General features: G+C 41.8%; 1 protein-coding gene across 6 annotated transcripts in view; it reads left to right on the top strand.

The window, feature by feature from the left end:
• The first annotated feature begins 7,822 nt into the window (after positions 1–7,822).
• The window catches only part of AHCTF1 (AT-hook containing transcription factor 1), an 81,549-nt gene continuing 69,216 nt past the window's right edge, over positions 7,823–20,155 (top strand). For 5 of the 6 annotated variants that reach the window (XM_061624651.1, XM_061624652.1, XM_061624656.1 and 2 more), the window contains exon 1: positions 7,824–8,214. The gene's annotated coding sequence lies outside the window, so the exon portion shown is untranslated. Of the gene's footprint in view, positions 8,215–20,155 lie in introns of all 6 variants that reach the window. The other variant, XM_061624655.1, reaches the window with a different exon arrangement.

Here is a 20,155-nt window from a genome sequence, read left to right as displayed (position 1 = left end):
AACATTTTTCCCACTCTGGCTCACAAATGTACAAGCTTTCTCAAAGCCAAACCATGGTACTTGCTGTTCTGCAGATGTGGCTGTGGGCAACTGGCACTGCTTCATGCCCTCCTCCTCCTCCTCATGCACAGGGCCTCCTTTCTGAACCTCACTTTCTAGTTTTGCCTCCTCAGGATCAACAAGCTGTGACTCAAGTGGCCGCACTAACTGACTGCTGCTCTCAGCAGCAAAACCTGCAACAGGCGTCTCTGTAATAAACAAGAGATAATGCTCCTATATGGGTGAACTTCAGCTGTGATGTGCCCCCATCTCTTCCCCATGCTGCAAGATCCCCCAGTCAGAGTGGAAGTAAGCAGGTCGATAGCACAATTAAAAGAGATCCTATTTGCATCATTTTTGCTCACTGAATAACCCTGCCTGGGCCAGTCTAACCTACTATCTCACAGGGTTGTTGTGAGAACAAAATGAGACTAGGGTTCAAATCCCCACATAGCCATGAAGCTCACTGGGTGACCTTGGGCCAGTCACTGCCTCTCAGCCTCATGAAATCCCTATTCATAGGGTCACCATAAGTTGGAATCAACTTGAAGGCGGTACATATATTTTTTATTTTGAATATGATGATTATGATAATAAATATGCAGCATTTCAAATTAATTCTGTATGAGAAGCATTCCATGCCAAGCTTGGAAAACCAAGGATGAGGTATAAAATGTAGACAAAAATACTTTTGACAAAATGCCGTTTATCTTTTATATCTATAATTAGCAATACAGCTGAATGATGTATGTAAAGTAGTTTTTCTTTCCCTTTTCTTTTTTATTAATATTTTAGTACTACTGCTAAAGTTCTGATGAAAGAATAAAGCATTCATTAGCCAAATTCAAATGATTAGAACACATCACATAAATTCCACTGAAGTTGGAGTTTTTGCCATAGAAAATGAAAAAAACATATAACCTATGATAGCCCAATAGACAATCAGAACTAATATAAAACCCTATTGCTTCTCATTTGCAAATCTTGCAAGATCTAAGGTAACTCTAGATCATGTGAGTTCAGGTGATGCATGTTATGTACATTTGTATAGATATTAGCAGAGATTGTCAACAGTCTATCTCTCTCTGGGACTGGGAATCTCTCTCTCACAGAACATGAGTTTGAGAGCTGGGGGACTGAGAGGAGGAGCTGCAAGGACCCTACTTCTCACCTCATCTCTGCCAAGAACAAAAAAATCAGCCTTAAGCCATTTATTATACACCTAATGATTTTTTATTTTTATTATTATTATTATTATTATTACTGAGACAGTTTTTGTCCCACATACAATTCAGTCTTGTGATTAAACAGGACAAAAATACAAATAAGAAGAAAGATGGAGTTCAAATAAATATACAATAAAAAGCTAGCCGGCATTTTAAAAGGCAGGAGTGCTCTGTCTGGATAAATACAGCACACAGGTATGCATGGGAACAGGGGGGAGAGTTCAAAAAGGGGGGGAAGGAAGAGAAGTAGGCCGAAGTTTCGGAAGTGCCTTGTGATTGATGGAGGGGGCGGCAGAGGCAAGGAGAGGCAGTGTGGGGGGGGCAGAACGGTGCCGCAGGGGGGCAGGGGGGCAGAACGGTGCCATGGGGGGGCACACACACACATAAACAAATCATCGTCACTCACCTCCACAGCTCTTCGCCATTCTGCTGCTGCCTTCTCCGTTGTCCTTGCCCTGGCTTTTTCCTCCGGCGTCCATTTTGTCCTCTCAGACGCTAGCAGGCCCTGCCTATTCACCTCTTCCCTCGTGCATCCTAACACAGATCACGAGGGAAGAGAGAGTCTGCACAGAGGTCCAATCAGTGTGAGGCACATGTCTTGTGTTAACCAATCACAGCCAGGAGCTGTCTTCCCCTTGTTCCCGCCCCCAAGTAACGTGCAACCTTATGTGGAAACATTAAAGTTGCAGCTGAAAAGTAGGGAAATTACTAGTCGTTCCGTTACTTGCCAAATGTAATGGAATTACCCACTCGGTATTTAAAATTGTAACGAATTACAAGTAACTCGTTAAAAATAACGAGTTACTTCCAAGCTCTGGACAGGGGGAGTGCGACCCTGTTACTCTTACTTGATCTCTCAGCGGCTTTTGATACCATTGACCATGGTATCCTTCTGGGCCAACTTGGTGAGATGGGTATCGGAGACAGTGGTTCCAATCCTATCTCCAAGGTTGTTTTCAGAGAATAGCATTGGTTGATTATCTTTTGGCCCCCTGGCAGTTGTGATGTGGAGTGCCGCAGGGTACTATCTTGTCCCCCGTGGTTTTTAACATCTATATGAAGCCCTTTGGAGTGGTCATCAGGAGATTTGGGGCGAGCTGTTAGCAGTACGCTGACAGTACTCAGCTCTATTTCTCTGTAACATCTGAATTGGGAGAGGTCGTGCAAGCCCTGGACTGGTGCCTGGACTCGGTGGTGGGCTGGATGAGGGCCAATAAACTGAGTCTGAATCCTTGCAAGACGGAGGCACTATGGGTTGATGGTTCCCGAGTTCAGATAATTGAGTTAAAAGATATGTGAATTGCTGTACTGTATATTTTACTTGGGGGACATGGTCACACCCACTGTAGATCCAATTCCATGGTACATTGGGACATGTTTTACCAAGCTTCTACTGTAATGTGAAATGTGAAATACAGAGAGTGCCCACACCTGTTTTCTCTAAATCAGTAGTAGAGAACCTTTTTTCAGCCTGAGGACTGCATTCATTCATGGACAACCTGGGGTGGGAGAGGCTACATGCCATTGGTGGGCGGGGCCAGAGGCAAAGTGGTGGAATGACAGAAATAACTTTTACCTTTGTCAGTACATTCCAACATTCCAAATAGGGATGAGGAAGAATTAAGTTTGCATTTAAAGCCAAATCTATCAAATGTGCCCTTTCCAAAACAATATGAGAACCGAAACACAGACATCCTTCAAAATCTCCACTTACCTGAATTTTGTAGTGCAGTTCTCCAACCAAACAATGCTTACAAAAATCTGATATTAGGGGAAATTGTGCATAAAAATGAATATATTAGTGAAAATATCATAAAAAACATTATGTATTAGGAGAAATTGCTAGCAAAAATGTGCAAAACTGCATGTAAAATGTGTTTATTAGGAGATATTTACACTAAATGCTGAAGAATTTTCATGACAATTTTAAAAAAACAAATTAAAATACATAGAATACCTATTAAAGAAAAACCAGATACATAGCTATATATTGAAATAAGGATTGTATTCAGCCAAGTCCCACTCAGAGTAGACCCACTGAAATTAATGAACCTAAGTTAGTCATGTCCGTTAAGGTCAATGGGTCTACTCTGAGTAGAACTGGTATTGAATACTACTCTAGCGCTGGATTCCTGCATTGAGCAGGGGGCCTTGTAGGCCCCTTCCAACTCTGCTATTCTATGATTCTATACTCTATTAGCTTGGCCTTAAATGTGATCTACAATATACAGGTGTTATATGGATTATAGGAATCATCATGCTTGACATCTTCAAATCAACCAGCTTCCTGCCCCATACCAGGCAAACATGCCCTTATATAGGGATAACCTGAATTTACAAATGCAGTTCTAAAGCTGAAGTAAATTGTCCATTTACTGAGAATAAGGCAGGTTAAAATAGTAATAATGCATTCTTTCAAGCAGACTAGCAGAAAGCTCTTCTGCTTGAGCAAGGCAGGACACTAAATTTTCACTGATCTACCCCTGTCTGCTGCAACCTTCCATGTCCCTGAGAGCTGCAAGACCTTCTGGAAGAGTATAGGACATAGCATGAAGGCTTGCAATAGATAAATAGGATTGGCAAAAATTGTGTGCCTCACCTTGAGTAGAAGCTAACAACAATGGATACAACCCATCATATTTCATACTCTTAAAGTAGCCTGTAAATCTGAAACACATCCTGGAGGTCAGGTTGTATGGTCTAGGAATTAGGCATTGTTGTTGATGTTATGTGCCTTCAAGTCGATTACAACTTATTTATTTATTTATTAAATTTCTATACCGCCCCATAGCCGAAGCTCTCTTATGGCGACCCTATAAATCCGCGACCTCCAATAGCATCTGTCGTGAACCACCCTGTTCAGATCTTGTAAGTTTGGGTCTGTGGCTTCCTTTATGGAATCAATCCATCTCGTTTGGCCTTCCTCTTTTTCTACTCCCTTCTGTTTTTCCCAGCATTATGGTCTTTTCTAGTGAATAATGTCTTCTCCTTATGTGTCCAAAGTATGAAACCTCAGTTTCATCATTTTAGTTTCTAGTGATAGTTGTTGTTTAATTTGTTCTAACACCCAATTATTTGTCTTTTTCACAGTCCGTGGTATGCGCAAAGCTCTCCTCCAACACCACATTTCAAATGCGTTGATTTTTCTCTTATCTGCTTTTTTCACTGTCCAACTTTCACATCCATACACAGAGATCGGGAATACCATGGTCTGAATGATCCTGACTTTAGTGTTCAGTGATTAGGCATAGGAATGCTTATTATTCATTTGTTTTGCAACAATAAGAAATGGTTATTATTAATTTGTTTTGTTTTAAATTTCTGAACCCCCACTTTGCTTCCTGGACATTCAAGGTGGCTTACAATACAAAATAACAAAAGCAGTGAACACATTAAAGTCCCACTGATAGAGTTAAGAGTACTCGATGTGGCCTGCTGTATGCCAGTCGTTTGTACAATATAGTGAGGCCTGTGGAGGAATACCTATATAATAAAAAGTGTTTATATAAAAAGTTGATAGATTATATGCTGGTTGCAGCCCGATTGTTGATAGCATATTTCTGGAAGGACTTGGCAGGCTCTCTCTGCATCACTGGTATCATAAGGTGTGGGAGATAGCGCTGTTTGAAAAGCTGACCCCAAAATGAAGGCTATCTAAAGGGGAAGAAAACACAATGTTACGACAGACTGGTGGTGATTTATGATGTTTATGATTGACGACAGTACCAGACAAGTTCCAGCTCCCTTCAAACGTTTATGGATTGTGTAGTTCACAATTATTTTTCTTTTAAAATGTTGGTGTATAATGAGGCTTTTGTCCTAGAGAGCTGTTTCTTCTCTCTCTCTCTCTCTGTGTAATGTATAGGTTGATTATGAAGGGGTGGGGTGGTTAGTGGGGGGGAGCATGGGGGGTTGGGGTGAAGAAGAGGGAGATGGGTTCTGTGGTGGGGGCTCTGGTCATTGTTGACTTCTGTTGTTCGTTATTTGTAAATATATATCAACAACAGAAGAGAATTTGTGCTCTTTTTTTGCTTTTGACTTCTGCTTTATGAGCACTAGAAAAAGGTAGCTAGAAAAAAAAATCCTAAATGCCAAAGTACAACACAGGAGAAAAAACTGTTCAGTATTAAAGAGGGCATGGACATCCTTTTATGTTAAGACTTGCATTACTTTGAAATTGTCATAACCTTTGCCTCAGGTAGTAAGTAAGAGTACTATATATATTTATGCTTTAATAGATTACATAACATACTGTTTATTAGCTCTCCTGGATCAGTGGGACAAAAGACTTTTGGATAACGTATTCATGGTTGTCAAACTTACTTTCTTCAGAGAAGGCAAAAGCAGTTTTTCTGTTCCACTGTGCACTATCTAATAAGTGTTCTTTGTTTCACTGAAAAGCCTAAAGGGGAAGTGCGTATGGTATCAAGAAAGTGTATTGTAACATTTTAGGGGCAGGCAAGGCCACATGCACAATTAATATTAACATATATCTCCACACTAGAAACATAGCAGTTTGTGGAATTCTTTCTTGACCCAAAAGGAAATAGTTTTTTTCATATAGAGAAATATTGACTTATCAACATATCATTAGGCATGTATGGATGAATGTGTTGTTAGGCAGTATTTGTCTATGTTGTAATTCTTACATTTGTACTTATTTTCTGTTACCTTGGCATGAGTGTAGTGACTGCAGTGCAGTTTATACTCTAGGCAACTGTGTTTATTCACATTTACCTGAAAGAAAATCTCACTGAATTCAGTTAGGCTTATTTCTGAGAAAATATACGTTTATTTCTGGTGTTAGGATACTCAAAGCAAAAATAAAAACAATTTTATAGTCCAACTTCGTTTGTGTGTGTGTGTACAAACTGATTGACAAGCTCAAATTCTAACCTCCATCGGTGATAGCTTCCCTACCTTATCAAAGACTAGCTTGGGAGGCAATTTTCATTGGGGCTGTGGCACAAGAGGACAGGGTTAACCCCCCAGGTCCTCCAGTCCCAGAGTCTTCTTTAAAAGAAAAAAAAACCAGACACACAAGGGCAAATTATGCAGTTAATGTAACATGCAGTTTGGATCTCATCTGTTACTGCTTTCAGGTGAGTGGAGCTGAGTACAATAGAGGCAAAACTTTATTCGCCACACCTCCAGGAGGTCCTAAGAATAGCACTAACACAGATTACAATTTTAATTCTGGAGGCATCATATTTATTTATTTATTAAATTTATTAGTCGCCCATCTGGCTGGTTGTCCAGCCACTCTGGGCGACGTACAAGATAAAAAAAACAATACATTAAAACGTTAAAATTTAAAATCATAACAATAAAAATCTAACCCACCCCAAAAGCCTGCCTGAAGAGCCAGGTCTTCAAGGCCCGGCGGAAGCTCATCATAGAAGGGGCATCATGAACTAACAGAACAGGAAAACATTCATGCATGTACTAATACAGTCCTTGTAATAGACTTCAGTAGGAAAGTTATTACTGATGACACTTTCCACCTGGATGACACAGAAGACATATGTTTTGAATGGGAAAAAATGGGTAAGACATTTTGTGCAGGTTGACACATGGAAGCCATTTTTCAATTGGCTGCTAACCATCCTTCTGCAACAACCATCTCATGACTCATGGCACTTATAACATAGAATCATAGAATTGCAGAATTGAAAGTGGCCTATAAGACCATGGAGTACAACCCCCTGCCTAATGCAGGAATCCACTTAAAGCATACCAGACAGGTGGCTGTTCAGCTGCCTCAATTTGGATTTTTTTTAAAAAAACAGATCTATCTATAAACAAATAAACCCAGTGTGGAGACAAAGTGCAGTATTAGTAGCTAAACAGAATTACAAACAATAAATATGTAACTATATATTCCTATTTTGGGAGGAAGGGCGGGATATAAATTTAATAAGTAATTAATTGAAAACAGATGGAAATATAGATTACAATGCATCACATTTGCAGTCGACACATTTCTAAAATGTAATACAATAGGTATTCATTCCATCACAGGTAATATTTGGGGCATTTGTCTTTCATTCCATACCATGCCTTCTATGCCACCCAAGTGGAAATTGCAGTTAGTAATATGACTTTCCTATATAAGAGGGACAGGATTACGCAACTCTGTAACTACCCTGTACGTGAGAACGGCAGACTTATGTTGGCAACGTTCACAATAGACTTGGGAGCAGCTAACCGCGGGCTCCTACTGGAAGGGCCGGATATAAATTTAATAAATAAATAATAATAAATAATAACCCGATCAGACATAATGCCGCCAATATTGTACCATAAGGCCCTAAGCAAGCGTACTGGGGAAGCTGGGAATAAATCATATAATACACAACTGGACTTATTTCCAAGTAACCATGCATAAGATCTGGTCGCACTTAAACCGAGAGAAAGCCCAGTGCCGTTTTTTAAACCTTAAAAGTCCCCACCCCCTTTCTAAAGATGGCTCAGACCGTCTGCTCTGAGCCTACGTTGGAAGCGATGTATGCTGGGATTTGTAGTTTTACGAAAACTGCGTCCGGGTATTTTCCGGCCCCACTCCTTCGTCAGGCTTGACGACAAACAATAAAAAAAACACAAAAGACAGGGCTTAAGAATTTGAAAATTCCCGCGACGGCTGTGATTTGTTCTCGCGAGAGCTCAGACTGTTTTCCCCCCCCTTCATCCCTCCTCCTTCTCCTCCTGCCTGCCGGTGAGGGATCGTGGGTGGGTGGAGGAAGAGGAGGTTGCTGCGCAGACAGATACCGAGCGAGAGCGCGCGGCGTCGGTGAGGTATTGAGCAGGCCTGGCCCAGATAGTCCGACAGAGGAGGGACACACGTTCGCCGGCCTTCCCCAACCGCTACTGCGGAAGCGAGAGAGATGTCCCCGTTTTGACTGAAGACCGAGCGACGCGACGGAGGCGGCGATACCCGCCTCAGAAGCAGGTACCGCCAGGAAAAAGAGAGGCAGGCGGGCGGGAGGGCTGCCTGGTTGATCGACCGAGGGTGGGTGAGAGGGATTGCGCGGCGAGTTAGGCTTGTAGGCCCGGTTTTGGGCCGGGATGGGTGACAGAGGTGGGCCATCGCCAGGCTAATTATATAAGCGTCTACTGGTGCTGCACATGGCTCTGCCGGGTGCCTGAGCCGCCTTCCTCCTCTGGCAGTCTTTGGTGTGCACCGCCGCGGCCCGCTGTTTCCACACACCCCCTGCAGGGGTGGGGTGAAGAGTGCTGCTGAATCCCCTTGCGCCCATTGCCCTCTCCGGCCCTGGAGCGCGGGGAGGCGTGGTAGTGGTGTGTACAGGCTGGCGAGGGCCGGGAAAGCCAGGCGCGGCGAGAATTGCAGGCTGAGGGAAAACGTGCTGCTGGTGAGCGGGCTAGGGCAAGCCAAGAAAGAGCCGAAAGTCTGGGGGAAGGCGCTTGCGCCCGACCCCTGTCTGCTAAAGCGAGTGGGCTCTCGTGTTTATGTTTGCGAGGCGTCGCTTTGTGGTTCTGTAGCTTTGACCTGCGCTTTTCACCTCGCTGCGCTCCAACAACTCGATGAACATGTGACAGTTCATGACAATAACTAAAACGACGGGGAAACAGCCATTTTCGAGAGGCAACGTCGATAATACATGCCAGGCTTGAACTTTCATTCAGACCCCAAGCTTTATGGGCTTGCTGGTTTCATTTGTGGCACGTTCATGGACAACCTGATCCTATGTGTGTTTACCGAGGAGTAAAGGTTGCATTTGTTCAGTGGGACTTGCTTCCAAGGAGGTGTGCATATCACTGCAGTCCTTATTTATTTGGGAGTAAGTACTATTAAAATAATTTGGCCTTGGTTCTAACTAATCATCATAGAATCATGGTCTTAATGGGCAGGACTATACATGCAGTGGAATTGTGTGGTAGAATTCTGAGTTAGAAAAATGGATTTTGCCTCTTCAGACTGCAGGTCAGAGATGACATTTCTGAATAGGGAGTAGATGTGACTGTAATATGTTCTGTGGTTTCTTGATTCCCAGTCAGAGTGCATCAGAGATAGATAACATGCATCAAGATTTGAGAAGTGACAGATGCCAATGGATGCAGTATAGGAAACCAAACTGCATCAAGAGATAGGTGTAGGTGGCTGGTATCTTACTTTTAATTGAACACATGAACTATGGTCCCGACTATATTGTGCAGAGGGATTTTTCAACTGTCTTCATAAAATAAAGGTTCTTTTGTGAATGTTTGGTTATAAAATAGGTGTTCAGTATTGCCATGAAATCTATACAACTTTCTAATACCTGCCTCTCTATGTTTTTAAAGCATGCATATTTTGGCAGAGCTGTAGAATAGTTGATGTAAAATAATACCTCAAATAATAAGTGTACTTAGTCCTTATTTTCTCGCTTGCTATCCTTGGGTGTAATGTGAAGATGGTTGTCACTGGTTCACTTAAGGCTTACCTCTATTGTATCATGAGTTGGACAACAATATGTAAGATGTATTTTTATGGGCAAAAAAATGTCAGAAGTCTTGTAAGGAGGCCGGTGTACATAGTTCTAGATATGCCTGCTGATATAGTGAGAACAACACAAACTTTTAGCCCAAACAAGATAAACTAATAAGACACAACCTGTGTGGGCAAACTGGTGTCATTGTTGTGACTTCAGAGGCTCAGTGCTGGCTTTCTTTTCATTCTAGGCAACTAACTCTTAATTTTACTAGGCTTCTTAAATTATACTGTACTATGCTGCTCATATCTGCTTTTATTTTCTTACTTGTATGTTACTTAAGATTTAACTTCTTAACATTTATAAGACTTATATATAATTGAAGAGCAGCCTATAAATCAGGGCTAGGGAAACTATGGACCTCTAAATGTTGCTGGACTGCAACTGTTGTCATGCCTGATCACTGGACATGCTGGCTAGGGCTGATGGGAGTTGAAGTACAACAACATCTAGAACAGTGGTTCTCAACCTTTTTTGCTCCATTCCCCCCTTTCACCATTGTTCATAATATAATTCCCCCCTTCCCAAGATAGTCTCTCATAGCATGTTGACGTTTTGCGAGTGACGGTGGTGTTTCTCATGAGAGAAAAAATTCTTAGTTTATGTTATAACAGAATTTCTTGGAGCACTTTCTGGTCATTAAATAATAATTTAATTTTGCAAATGAAAATAATGCTGCATGTTCAAGAATTGATTTTAATCTGTGACATTCAATAAACTTTATTGAATGTCACAGATTAAATTAAAAACAAACTACAATTTTACAGATTGTACATAATCTACAGGACATCACACTTTGCTGAATAGTGGTCCCAATTCCCCCCCTGGAACCCTAAAATTCCCCCCTTGTTGAGAACCCATGATCTAGAAGGCCTCAAGTTCCCCATCCTTGCTGTACATTTTTAATAATAAATAAATATTTTATTTTGCATCAAAAGATTTGTCAAAAACTTCAAATACTTTCATCAACATTGATCTGAAACAGTTTACTGTGTGTTGCATCAAATGCTTTCTTTAAGGTACGGGGCACAACATACAGAATCGCATCATCCTGCAGTGCTTGCTTGGCTAGCTCATGAGTGGGATGAAATTTTCAGTCAGTTTAATATGGACTGAACACTATGACTGTCCTTCATGAACTTCCTCCCTATATAAACTTGTTCCTCATCCTGCTTATTTTCCTCTTTGCACAAGTACTTTGGTATCTGCTTAGCACTCATTTAGTGAAGTATAATCTAGTGGAAAAGAACGTCAGCTATTTATGCTAGTGTATTTGATTACTAGGTTTTCTGGTCTTTTGACTTTCAGATCATATTATTATTATTATTATTTATTAATTGGTTAAATATATATCCCGCCCTTCCTCCCAGTAGGAGCCCAGGACAGCAAACAAAAACATTAAAACACTCTGGACTGCCTTCAAGTTGATTCCGACTTATGGTGACCCTATGAATAGGGTTTTCATGGTAAGTGGTATTCAGAGGTGGTTTACCACTGCCTTCCTCTGAGGCTGAGAGTCAGTGACTGGCCCTAGGTCACCCAGTGAGCTCACTGGCTCTCCTAAAACACTCTAAACATCATAAAAAACAGACACTAAAATATATTAAGACAAAACATCTTTAAAAACATCTTTTTAAAAAGCTTTAAAAATATCTTAAAACGCAATTCCAACAAAACTGGGATAAGGTCTCAACTTAAAAGTCTTGTTGAAAGAGGAAGGTCTTCACTAAGCACGGAAAAGATAACAGAAATTGTGCCTGTCTAGTATTTAAGGAGAGGGAATTCCAAAGGGTAGGTGGTTCGCTGAAGGTCTGCTTCCTATGTTGTGCGAAATGGACCTCTTGATAAGATGGTATCTGCAGGAGGCCTTCACCTGCAGAGTGTAGTGGTCAACTGGGTATATAAGGAGTAAGATGATCTTTCAGGTATCCTGGTCCCAAGCCGTATAGGACTTTGTATACCAAAACCAGAAACTTGTACTTAGCCCGGTAACTAATGGGCAGCCAGTGCAATTCTTTCAGCAGTGGAGTGACATGTTGATGATATCTGCCCCAGTGAGCAGTCGCACCACTGCATTTTGCACCAGCTGCAGCTTCCAGTCTAACCTCAAGGGCAGCCACATACAGAGTGCATTACAGTAATCCAACCTGGAGGGTATTAGTGCATGGGCAACAGTGGTCAGGCTATCCTGGTCCAGAAACGGCTGCAGCTGTCTCACCAGCAGTCAAAGCTGGTAAAAGGCACTCCTAGCTACTGAGGTCACTTGGGCCTCTAGCGACAAAGGTGGATCCAGGAGCACCCCCAGACTATGGACCTGCTCTTTCAGAGGGAATACGACCTCATCCAAAGCAGGCAACTGACCAATTATCCAAACTTGGGAACCACCAACCCACAGCTCCTCCATCTTGCTAGGATTCAGATTCAGTTTACTGGACCTCATCCAGCCCACCACCGAGTCCAGACACCGGTCCAGGGCTTGCACGGCCCTCTCCTGATTCAGATGTTATGGAGAAATAGAGCTGGGTATCATCAGCATACTGCTGACAACTCACACCAAATTTCCTGATTTTCATATAGATGTTAAACAGTATTGGGGACAAGATGGTATCCTGTGGCTCTTCAGAGCACAACTGCTAGGGGGCCGAAATGCAGTCACCCAGTGCTATTCTCTGAAAACAACCCTGGAGGTAGAATTGGAACCACTGTAAAACAGTGCCTCCGGTACCAACACCAAGTCGGTTCAGAAGAACAGCCTGGCCAATGCCACTGAGAGATCAAGTAAGAATAACAGGGTCACACTTGCCTGTCCTTAAAGGTCATCCATCAGGGCAACCAAGGCCAATTCAGTCCCATAACCAGGCCTGAACCCAGATTGGAATGGGTCAAGATAATCTGTTTCATCCAAGAGTACTTGCAATTGCCATGCCACAACTGTCTCAATCACCTTCCCTAAAAAAGGGGTATTTTCAACTGGATAGTAGCAGTTAAAAACCAATTGCTCTATGGTGGACTTTTTCAGGGCTGGTTGGGTCACCGCCTCTTTCACTCCTTCCCATAATGACACACTGACCACATCCTGTATCGACTTGGTCAACCCCTCCCCCCCCCCGGCAAGCTTTAATAAGCCAAGAATGGCAAGGGTCGAGAGGACATGTTGCTGGCTGCATCATCACAAGCACCTTGTCCACATCATCAGACTGCATCAACTGAAACCAATCCCAAGAAATTGTAGCAGATGTTGCTCTAGACGCCTCACTGGGGACTACACTAGATGTTTATGGGGCATCAAGATTACTAAGAAGGTGAGCAACTTTACCCTCAAAGTGCCTTCCAAACAGTTCACAGTGGGCCTCCAAAGTGTCTAAACCTCCATTTCCTGAAGTTGATGTCAACAGACCCCTGACAATACAGAAGAGCTCCATTGGACGGCTACTTGAGGATGTGATGGAGACAGAGAAGTGGGTCTTCTTTGCCGCCCTCACCACCACACAGTAGGCACGGTTATGATGTTTTACTCATGCCCAGTCAGCCTCACAGCATGCCTTTCGCCACCTGCACTCTAGCCATCGTCCAGCCTGTGTCATTGCCCTTAGCTCACATGTGTACCAAAGTGCAAACCAGGCTCCACGATACTGGAGAGGGAACTCAGGAGTAACCATGTCAAGACCCTGACGCGCATCATTTTTCCACAGCATGACAAGGGCTTCAACAGGGTCATCTACTGTATCTACTCCTGCAGCGCATTCAGGAATCCAGTGGCTTCCTTTAGTCTCCGGGGGTGGACCATCTTAATCTGTTCACCATCTCTGCAGCGAAGGATCAGAGCTGTAAGTCTAAACTTCACCAGGAAGTGGCCTGACCATGACAATGGGGTGACATCCACCCCCTATTTCCAGACCACCCCTTCCTCCATCTGGAGCAAAAACCAAGTCGAGGGTGTGCCCTGCCCTATAAGTCAGGCCGGTGACAACTTGGGACAGTCCCATAGTCATCATGGAGGCCATGAAGTCCTGAGCCAGAACACTAGAGGCAGTCTCAGCATGGACATTGAAATTGCCCATGACTATCATTCTGGGTTCCTCCAATACCACAGCCAAGACAGCCTCTGCAAAATCAGTCAGAGAAGTTGCCAGGCAGCAGGGTGGACTAGCAGCAATCCTAGTTTACTGTCTCCTTGGTCTGACACCACGTGCAGCCTGCTCCAAGACAGAGTGATTTCCTGGTGACAGATGGAAGTTCTGCAGACCACAGCAACCCCTCCCCCACCGTTCCTACAGCCTGTGCTGGTGTTGCACCCAAGTATCCAGATGGGCAAAGCTGGGTCAGATCAACCCCTCCAAGCTCACCCACCCAGGTCTCGGTAATGCACACCAAATCGGCACCCTCTTCCATGATCAAATCATGGATGAGTGTGGTCTTATTGTGTACATCTGGCATTAAACAGCACACACAGGCCAGTGGGCACAGCAGATGAGCAATGAGGAACCCATCCATGGGAGGAGTAGGAGTGAGGAACAAGGCATAGATAGCCTTGCCTTCATCCTCTATGGTAGCGCACCTCCTCTCCATGGCTATATTTCCCTCTACCCATGCATTATACTGGTAGCCATTCCTGAGTTGAATTTTTTTATTTCTCAGATGTTGTAGTGGGCATTTTTGGAAGCACAGCAGCTGTTGAGTTTGAGTCTGTAGACCAGAAAGTGTCTTGCCAGTTTTATGTTTTTAATTTTAAAAATTTTCATGTTCAGTTTGTGGCAGTGTTCATTATATGTTGCAGGAGGAAATGAGGGAGGTGAAGGGTGAATCTGGTGGAGTGATTTTGAAGACTGTAAGACGGTCATGAATTTGTAATCTTCGGTTTCTACTACTCTTGTAGTAGGTTCTGTTTTATTTTTTTATTAGGTGTATGTGGCTGTCTATCAATAAATATTCCATGGGTGGTTTACAGTTATAATATTAAAATATTATTACAAATCGGCAAAAAGATAGCAAAAAACATATTTTCAAGGAGCCAATATAAATAGTGTGCAGCTCAAATTAAAGCCATAGTAACCCAAAGGAACCTGAAGTTAGTTTTAAAATGCACTTAAGAAACCTAGATGAAAAAAAGAAATAAAAAAGCCTGGTCCCATGCTATGGTCTGAAAGCATATGAGGCCACCACCTTGCTGAAGCTAAGCAGGTCTGGGTCTGGTCAGTGCCTGGATGGGAGACCACTTGGGAACCACATGTATGCCGCCTTTGGTTCCAGGATAAAAGAAAGGCGGGTATAAATGTAACAAACAAAAAGACTATAACGAAGGTGCCAGGCATGACACTTTGAGGAGGCTATTCAGTAGCAGAGGTGCCATTTCCAAAAAGGCCATCTACCTGGTAGCTATCTACTCCACTTCACTTGATGGGGGCACCTGGAACAGGGCCTGAAAAGGATTTAAGTTCAGGGAGACTTATGCAGGAGGTGGTGACATATTTCCTAAGCCAGTCTGAAGCTGTTTAGGGCTTTATGGGTTAAAACCAGTGTTAGTAAAAAAAATAGTTTCTGGATCATTTTTAGAGGCAGTTCCTTATACAAGACATTGCAGTAGTCTACCACACAGCATGCTAGGAATCAATATGGATATAAAACATATCCTGCGGGAAAGCAGAAAACTGATCTTAATAAGGTGGCCAGTTAATTGCTAGCTATCTCATGTCTTACAGGTCCAACTGCAGTGTGAATGAAAAAGTAACCAGCCCAGTCACCACAGGTGTCATGATTTTCTGGACATTTATCAAATTTAACTTCCTACTACAGCTCTATATTTTGAATTAACTAACTAGCTGCTGGAGAGCCAGTGTGATGTACTGGTTAAGGTGTTGGACTACAACCTGGGAGACAAGGGTTCAAATCCCCACACATCTGTGAAGCTCACTGGGTGATCTTGGGCTAGTCACTGCTTCTCAGCCTCAGAGAAAGGCAATGGTAAACCGCCTCTGAATACTGCTTACCATGAAAACCCTATTCATAGGGTTGCCATAAGTTGGAATCAATTTGAAGGCAGTCCATTTCCATTTTTCAACTAGCTGCTAAAGGTGAACAACTTTTCCTAAACTAAAGGGTGAAGTATAAATGCCTTAAATAAAAATGGAAAAATAATAAATTGACTCTTTCAAATCAATTTGAAGTCAGAAATGTATGTGAGCCACAAATTAGTGATCTGTGAATCTGTGGTAGGTGATGGCCTTCTGGATAAAGTTTCTACTCTTTAATGTTGAGCATTTGTTCACTTCTAGATTGACTTGTAATACTGAGATTTTGGGGTGGGGGGATTCTTTCTTGCTTCCATAAGGTCAAAGCAGGGTAAGAGAGGAGTAGATCCATATCTGATGTACATTCCCTGTGAATCCTGCAGATGCTGGTCATTTAAGGTTCCTGAGTAACTAAGTTGCTGATCAAATGTCAATTTACAGCCCAATCCTATACTGAGGATGAAATCCAGCAAAGTTCAGTGGGCCTTACTGTCAAATAAGAATGCGTAAAATTGTAGCCTTGGTAACATTTTCCTCCCCGATCTAAATGTGTGTCTAATGTGCTGAGGAGAGCTGCCCATCTAGATGATAATGTATTTGATTAGTCAGCACAGATGTAGACAGTGTGAACCAATTGTTTTTGAGAGTATCTTTTTGTGCTTTTCTGTTAAGGAAAGCATTGAAATTGCAAATATTCAGGAACTGGAATCAGTGTTAGAACTTTGCCATCTTTCCTTCATTGTGTGTAAAACCTGTAAACTGAAAATTACTTCCGATTCTTGTCCCTTTTGCAGTGTTTGATGCTTTTACTGATGTGTTTTGTCCTATGGAAAACAGATCCAAAACAAATAGTGTGTCTGAAGTAATGTAATCTTTGCTATTGTCCTTGCAATCAGCAGCTTTCTTTCAGAATTGTTTCTTGAATTAGTTTCTGGATATGCTGGTACATTTTTAAATTAAACATATGGTCCTTTAGTTGTCGAAAGTTGCTCAACTATTCCCTAAACAGCATGGTACATGGCAGGCCTTGGGCTTTAATGTTCTCCCCTGATTGGTAGCCTTTTAAAAACAGTTATACAGTAACTTGTGTGCATGTGTGTTTTTTTTAAAAAAAAGTTTTATGGCTTTGCTAGCCAGGCTACTTTTTTATGAAATTGCAAACCAGTTTATTTATAGACATGTTATTTATGACACATTGAATAGGATCTAATATTTCCATTTGCATTTAGCTGTACAGCCCTTAATTTTTAAAGCTAAATGGCATATTGCCTCTACAAATACTCTAATGTTAACAAGAAGAAAGAGGCCTAGAAGAAATGTATCTTGATTTTTGGAGGAAGGAGAAGTGATTGGGCTATGCAGGTTGTTATTTTTGCAGTCAGTAAAACTGAAAACAATGGCCTCCTTGACTATGATGGTGGAGAATTAAGGACATAGACCCCGGAGCTTAATGTGGTAAAAGCATATGCCAGTTGAGGACATTCTATAAAACCAGCAGTCAGTGAGCTCAGTGGGACTATTCACAGTTTGTTTGTTTGCCCCAGAGCACTTCAGACTCTGCTATGCACCTGTGCCTAAACACTTGCACAATTTGGCATGTGTAAATGATTTTATTGTAGACCTAACAAGGCTTAATCTTAAATTGGGTTTAAAAAGAATATTGAACTTGCAGTCTGTGTCAAGTTCATGTTCTCTCTATATACTTATATATGTATACATACTCTTATCATTGTATATGTGATAAGTCTCTTCACTGCCCATAAAGGAAATGCTTCTATATTTTTGGTGGATGGCATTAGTGTTCACACTCAGGATTTAATTGGCCATAATGTTCGAGGTGCAAGAAAACTTACCTCCTAACCACATCTATTCCTGGACTTGCAAGTGTTTAATGTAAAGATGTTGCACGTTTTGCATGCCTGAGCCACATTGACATGCCTTATTGAAAGTAAAAGAACCATCCACTACTTTCCCTAGGAATTGTATGTGTATATGAGTGTGCTAATACTTCAGAGAGAGTAGAGGAATGGGCTATGTGTTCCTAAAAGTGGAAATTGGGATTTATTTTATTAAAATTACTAATGTACCACAATTTCATACAAAAATCAGAGCAGTGTACAACAAATACAATAAACCACATTTAACCAACATTGCAGAATGCTAACTGTAGCAGAAATATTTTTCTTTAATTGTCTGCATAAACCTGGTGGCATAGAAAAGTTTTCAGCAAATGCTTAAGAAGTAATACGGAAGATGCTTGCTGAATCTGTTGGCAGAGTATTCTACAAGACTGGGCCGATAACATTGAAAGCCTGGTTTTATGTAGACATCAGATGAGCCTCACCAACATGGGGGACAACAAATGATGCTCCTTCAGATGATGTTAGTGATCAAACTGAGATATAAGGGTTCAGGCATTCCCTAAGGTACCCTGGTCCTAAGGTGTTCAAGGATTTGTAAATTAATGCAGTAACATTAAACCATGCTTGATAGCAGATGGGGAGACAGTGCAGATATTTTAACAATAGTGTCATTTGTTATCAGTTATATGGTCCCATCGGCAGTCTAGCTGCCATATTCTCCACCAGCCAAAGCTTCCAGACCTGTCCCAAGAGCAGCCTCATATAGACCCTATTATGGTAATTAAGTCTTGAGATTATCAACACGTGGTGTTCAGTGCTAGTCCTACTCAGAGTAGACCCATTGAAGATATTTATTTATTAAATTTATATCCCTCCCTCCCAGTAGGAGCCCATGGCTAACTTAGGTTCATTAATTTCAGTCGGACTTCTGTCAGTAGGAATTGGTTGAATACTACCCATGGACTACCCTGGTCAGTCAGGCTATCCCTGTGAAGGAACAGCCATACCTTGCGATCCAGACAAAGCTAGTGGAAGGCACTCCTAGTCACAAAGTACACTTGAGTCTCCAATGATGAAGTTGTTTCCACTTTCCAGGAGTACCCCCAAGCTACATACCTGCTCCTGCAGAGGACATGTGACACTATCTAGAATGACTTCTTCCTGTATTGTTTCCTTGTGTAATAATTTCCTAAACTCTGTAATCCCACCCACCCCTACCTTTTGGATTGTGCTTTTTTCTCTTTGTATTCATTCTAGGTTGTTGTGCTGCTGTGATATTTTATATATGCTATTTAAAAATGCTGTTAATGATTTTTCTCCAGCTATCAGTGGTAGCAGGCAGCCAGCAGCCATAATCAAGATCATTGCCTTCCCCTACTACTGTGGCAAGGCAGCAGTCAGACTAGTTCTGTGATAGACCCTGTACTACTAGTAGGAATGTGTGAATGAATGTGCCTTCATTCCAACAGTCATTCATACTTCCATATGGTATTTTCCCTTATGCTGCGCTTGGTTTATTTTGCCATCTGCTGATGTGGGAATATACATAATTTTAAATGTATCTCTCAGCTCGTGATCAACATGCATATCTGAGCCATCAGCAGGTATTTACAAATTGGTTATCTTCCCTGTGTGTTCCCTTTCAAAGTTTATTTAATTGTTAAATTTATATCCTGCCCTTCCTCCCAAAAGGAGCCCAGAACTGCAAACAAATGATAAAACACTAAAAACATCTTTAAAAAACAAAGCACCTTAAAAGTTAATGTATTTCCAGTGGGATAGCCCTCTTAGTCTTTTGCAGCAAAACCAACAAAGAATCTTGTGGCATCTTAAAGACAGTGTTAATTAATGTTAATGAATTTTGCGAATGGCCCAGCACCAAACCATCTGTTACTGCAATCCTAACCATGCCTACTCAGAAGTAATTCCCAGTGAATTCATTTAGGTTTACTTGCAAATCAATTGGGTTAGCACTGTAACCTAGTTATCTTGATTTTACAGTGCAGCATAAACTTAATTTTGACCTTTTCCCTCACTCTGGCACCAGAGAAGGACAATTTAGTACCCTATTATTTTGTGACCTGGGTTGTATGAACTTGTGTGAGCATATTAAGTTCTTTACAAGCTTCTCAGTGGCAGTGTAATGCCACTTACTTCTTTTTGCAATGCAGCATTTTATTTCATAAATACATTTTTATATCAAAAACGGCCATGTGTCTGCAACTGTTGAAACAACACTCCAGCTTATTTACGTTTGTAGTAAACATTTTGTTTGACAGCTTGGAATCCTCAGACTTGGTAACAGAGGAGCACAGATAAAGTCAGTAGTTACCATTATTATTGTTGTTAGCATTTACTGCTTGCCCTTCACCCAGAGTTCCCAGGGTGGGTTACAACAACCTTCAAATACAGTGTTAAAAACAACCAGAATCACAACATAGAGTGGGTCCTAAAAATATGTCTCAGGTGTCAAAGGCCAGTTAACAAAAGAGACCACTTCTTTCCATGTCAAATGAGTTATGCATTCTATT

Source organism: Rhineura floridana, chromosome 4 (assembly GCF_030035675.1).
Source record: "Rhineura floridana isolate rRhiFlo1 chromosome 4, rRhiFlo1.hap2, whole genome shotgun sequence".
In the NCBI taxonomy this organism is placed as follows: Eukaryota; Metazoa; Chordata; class Lepidosauria; order Squamata; family Rhineuridae; genus Rhineura; species Rhineura floridana.
The sequence above is the reverse complement of the archived record's forward strand: the minus strand, read 5'-3'. Positions and strand labels throughout refer to the sequence as shown.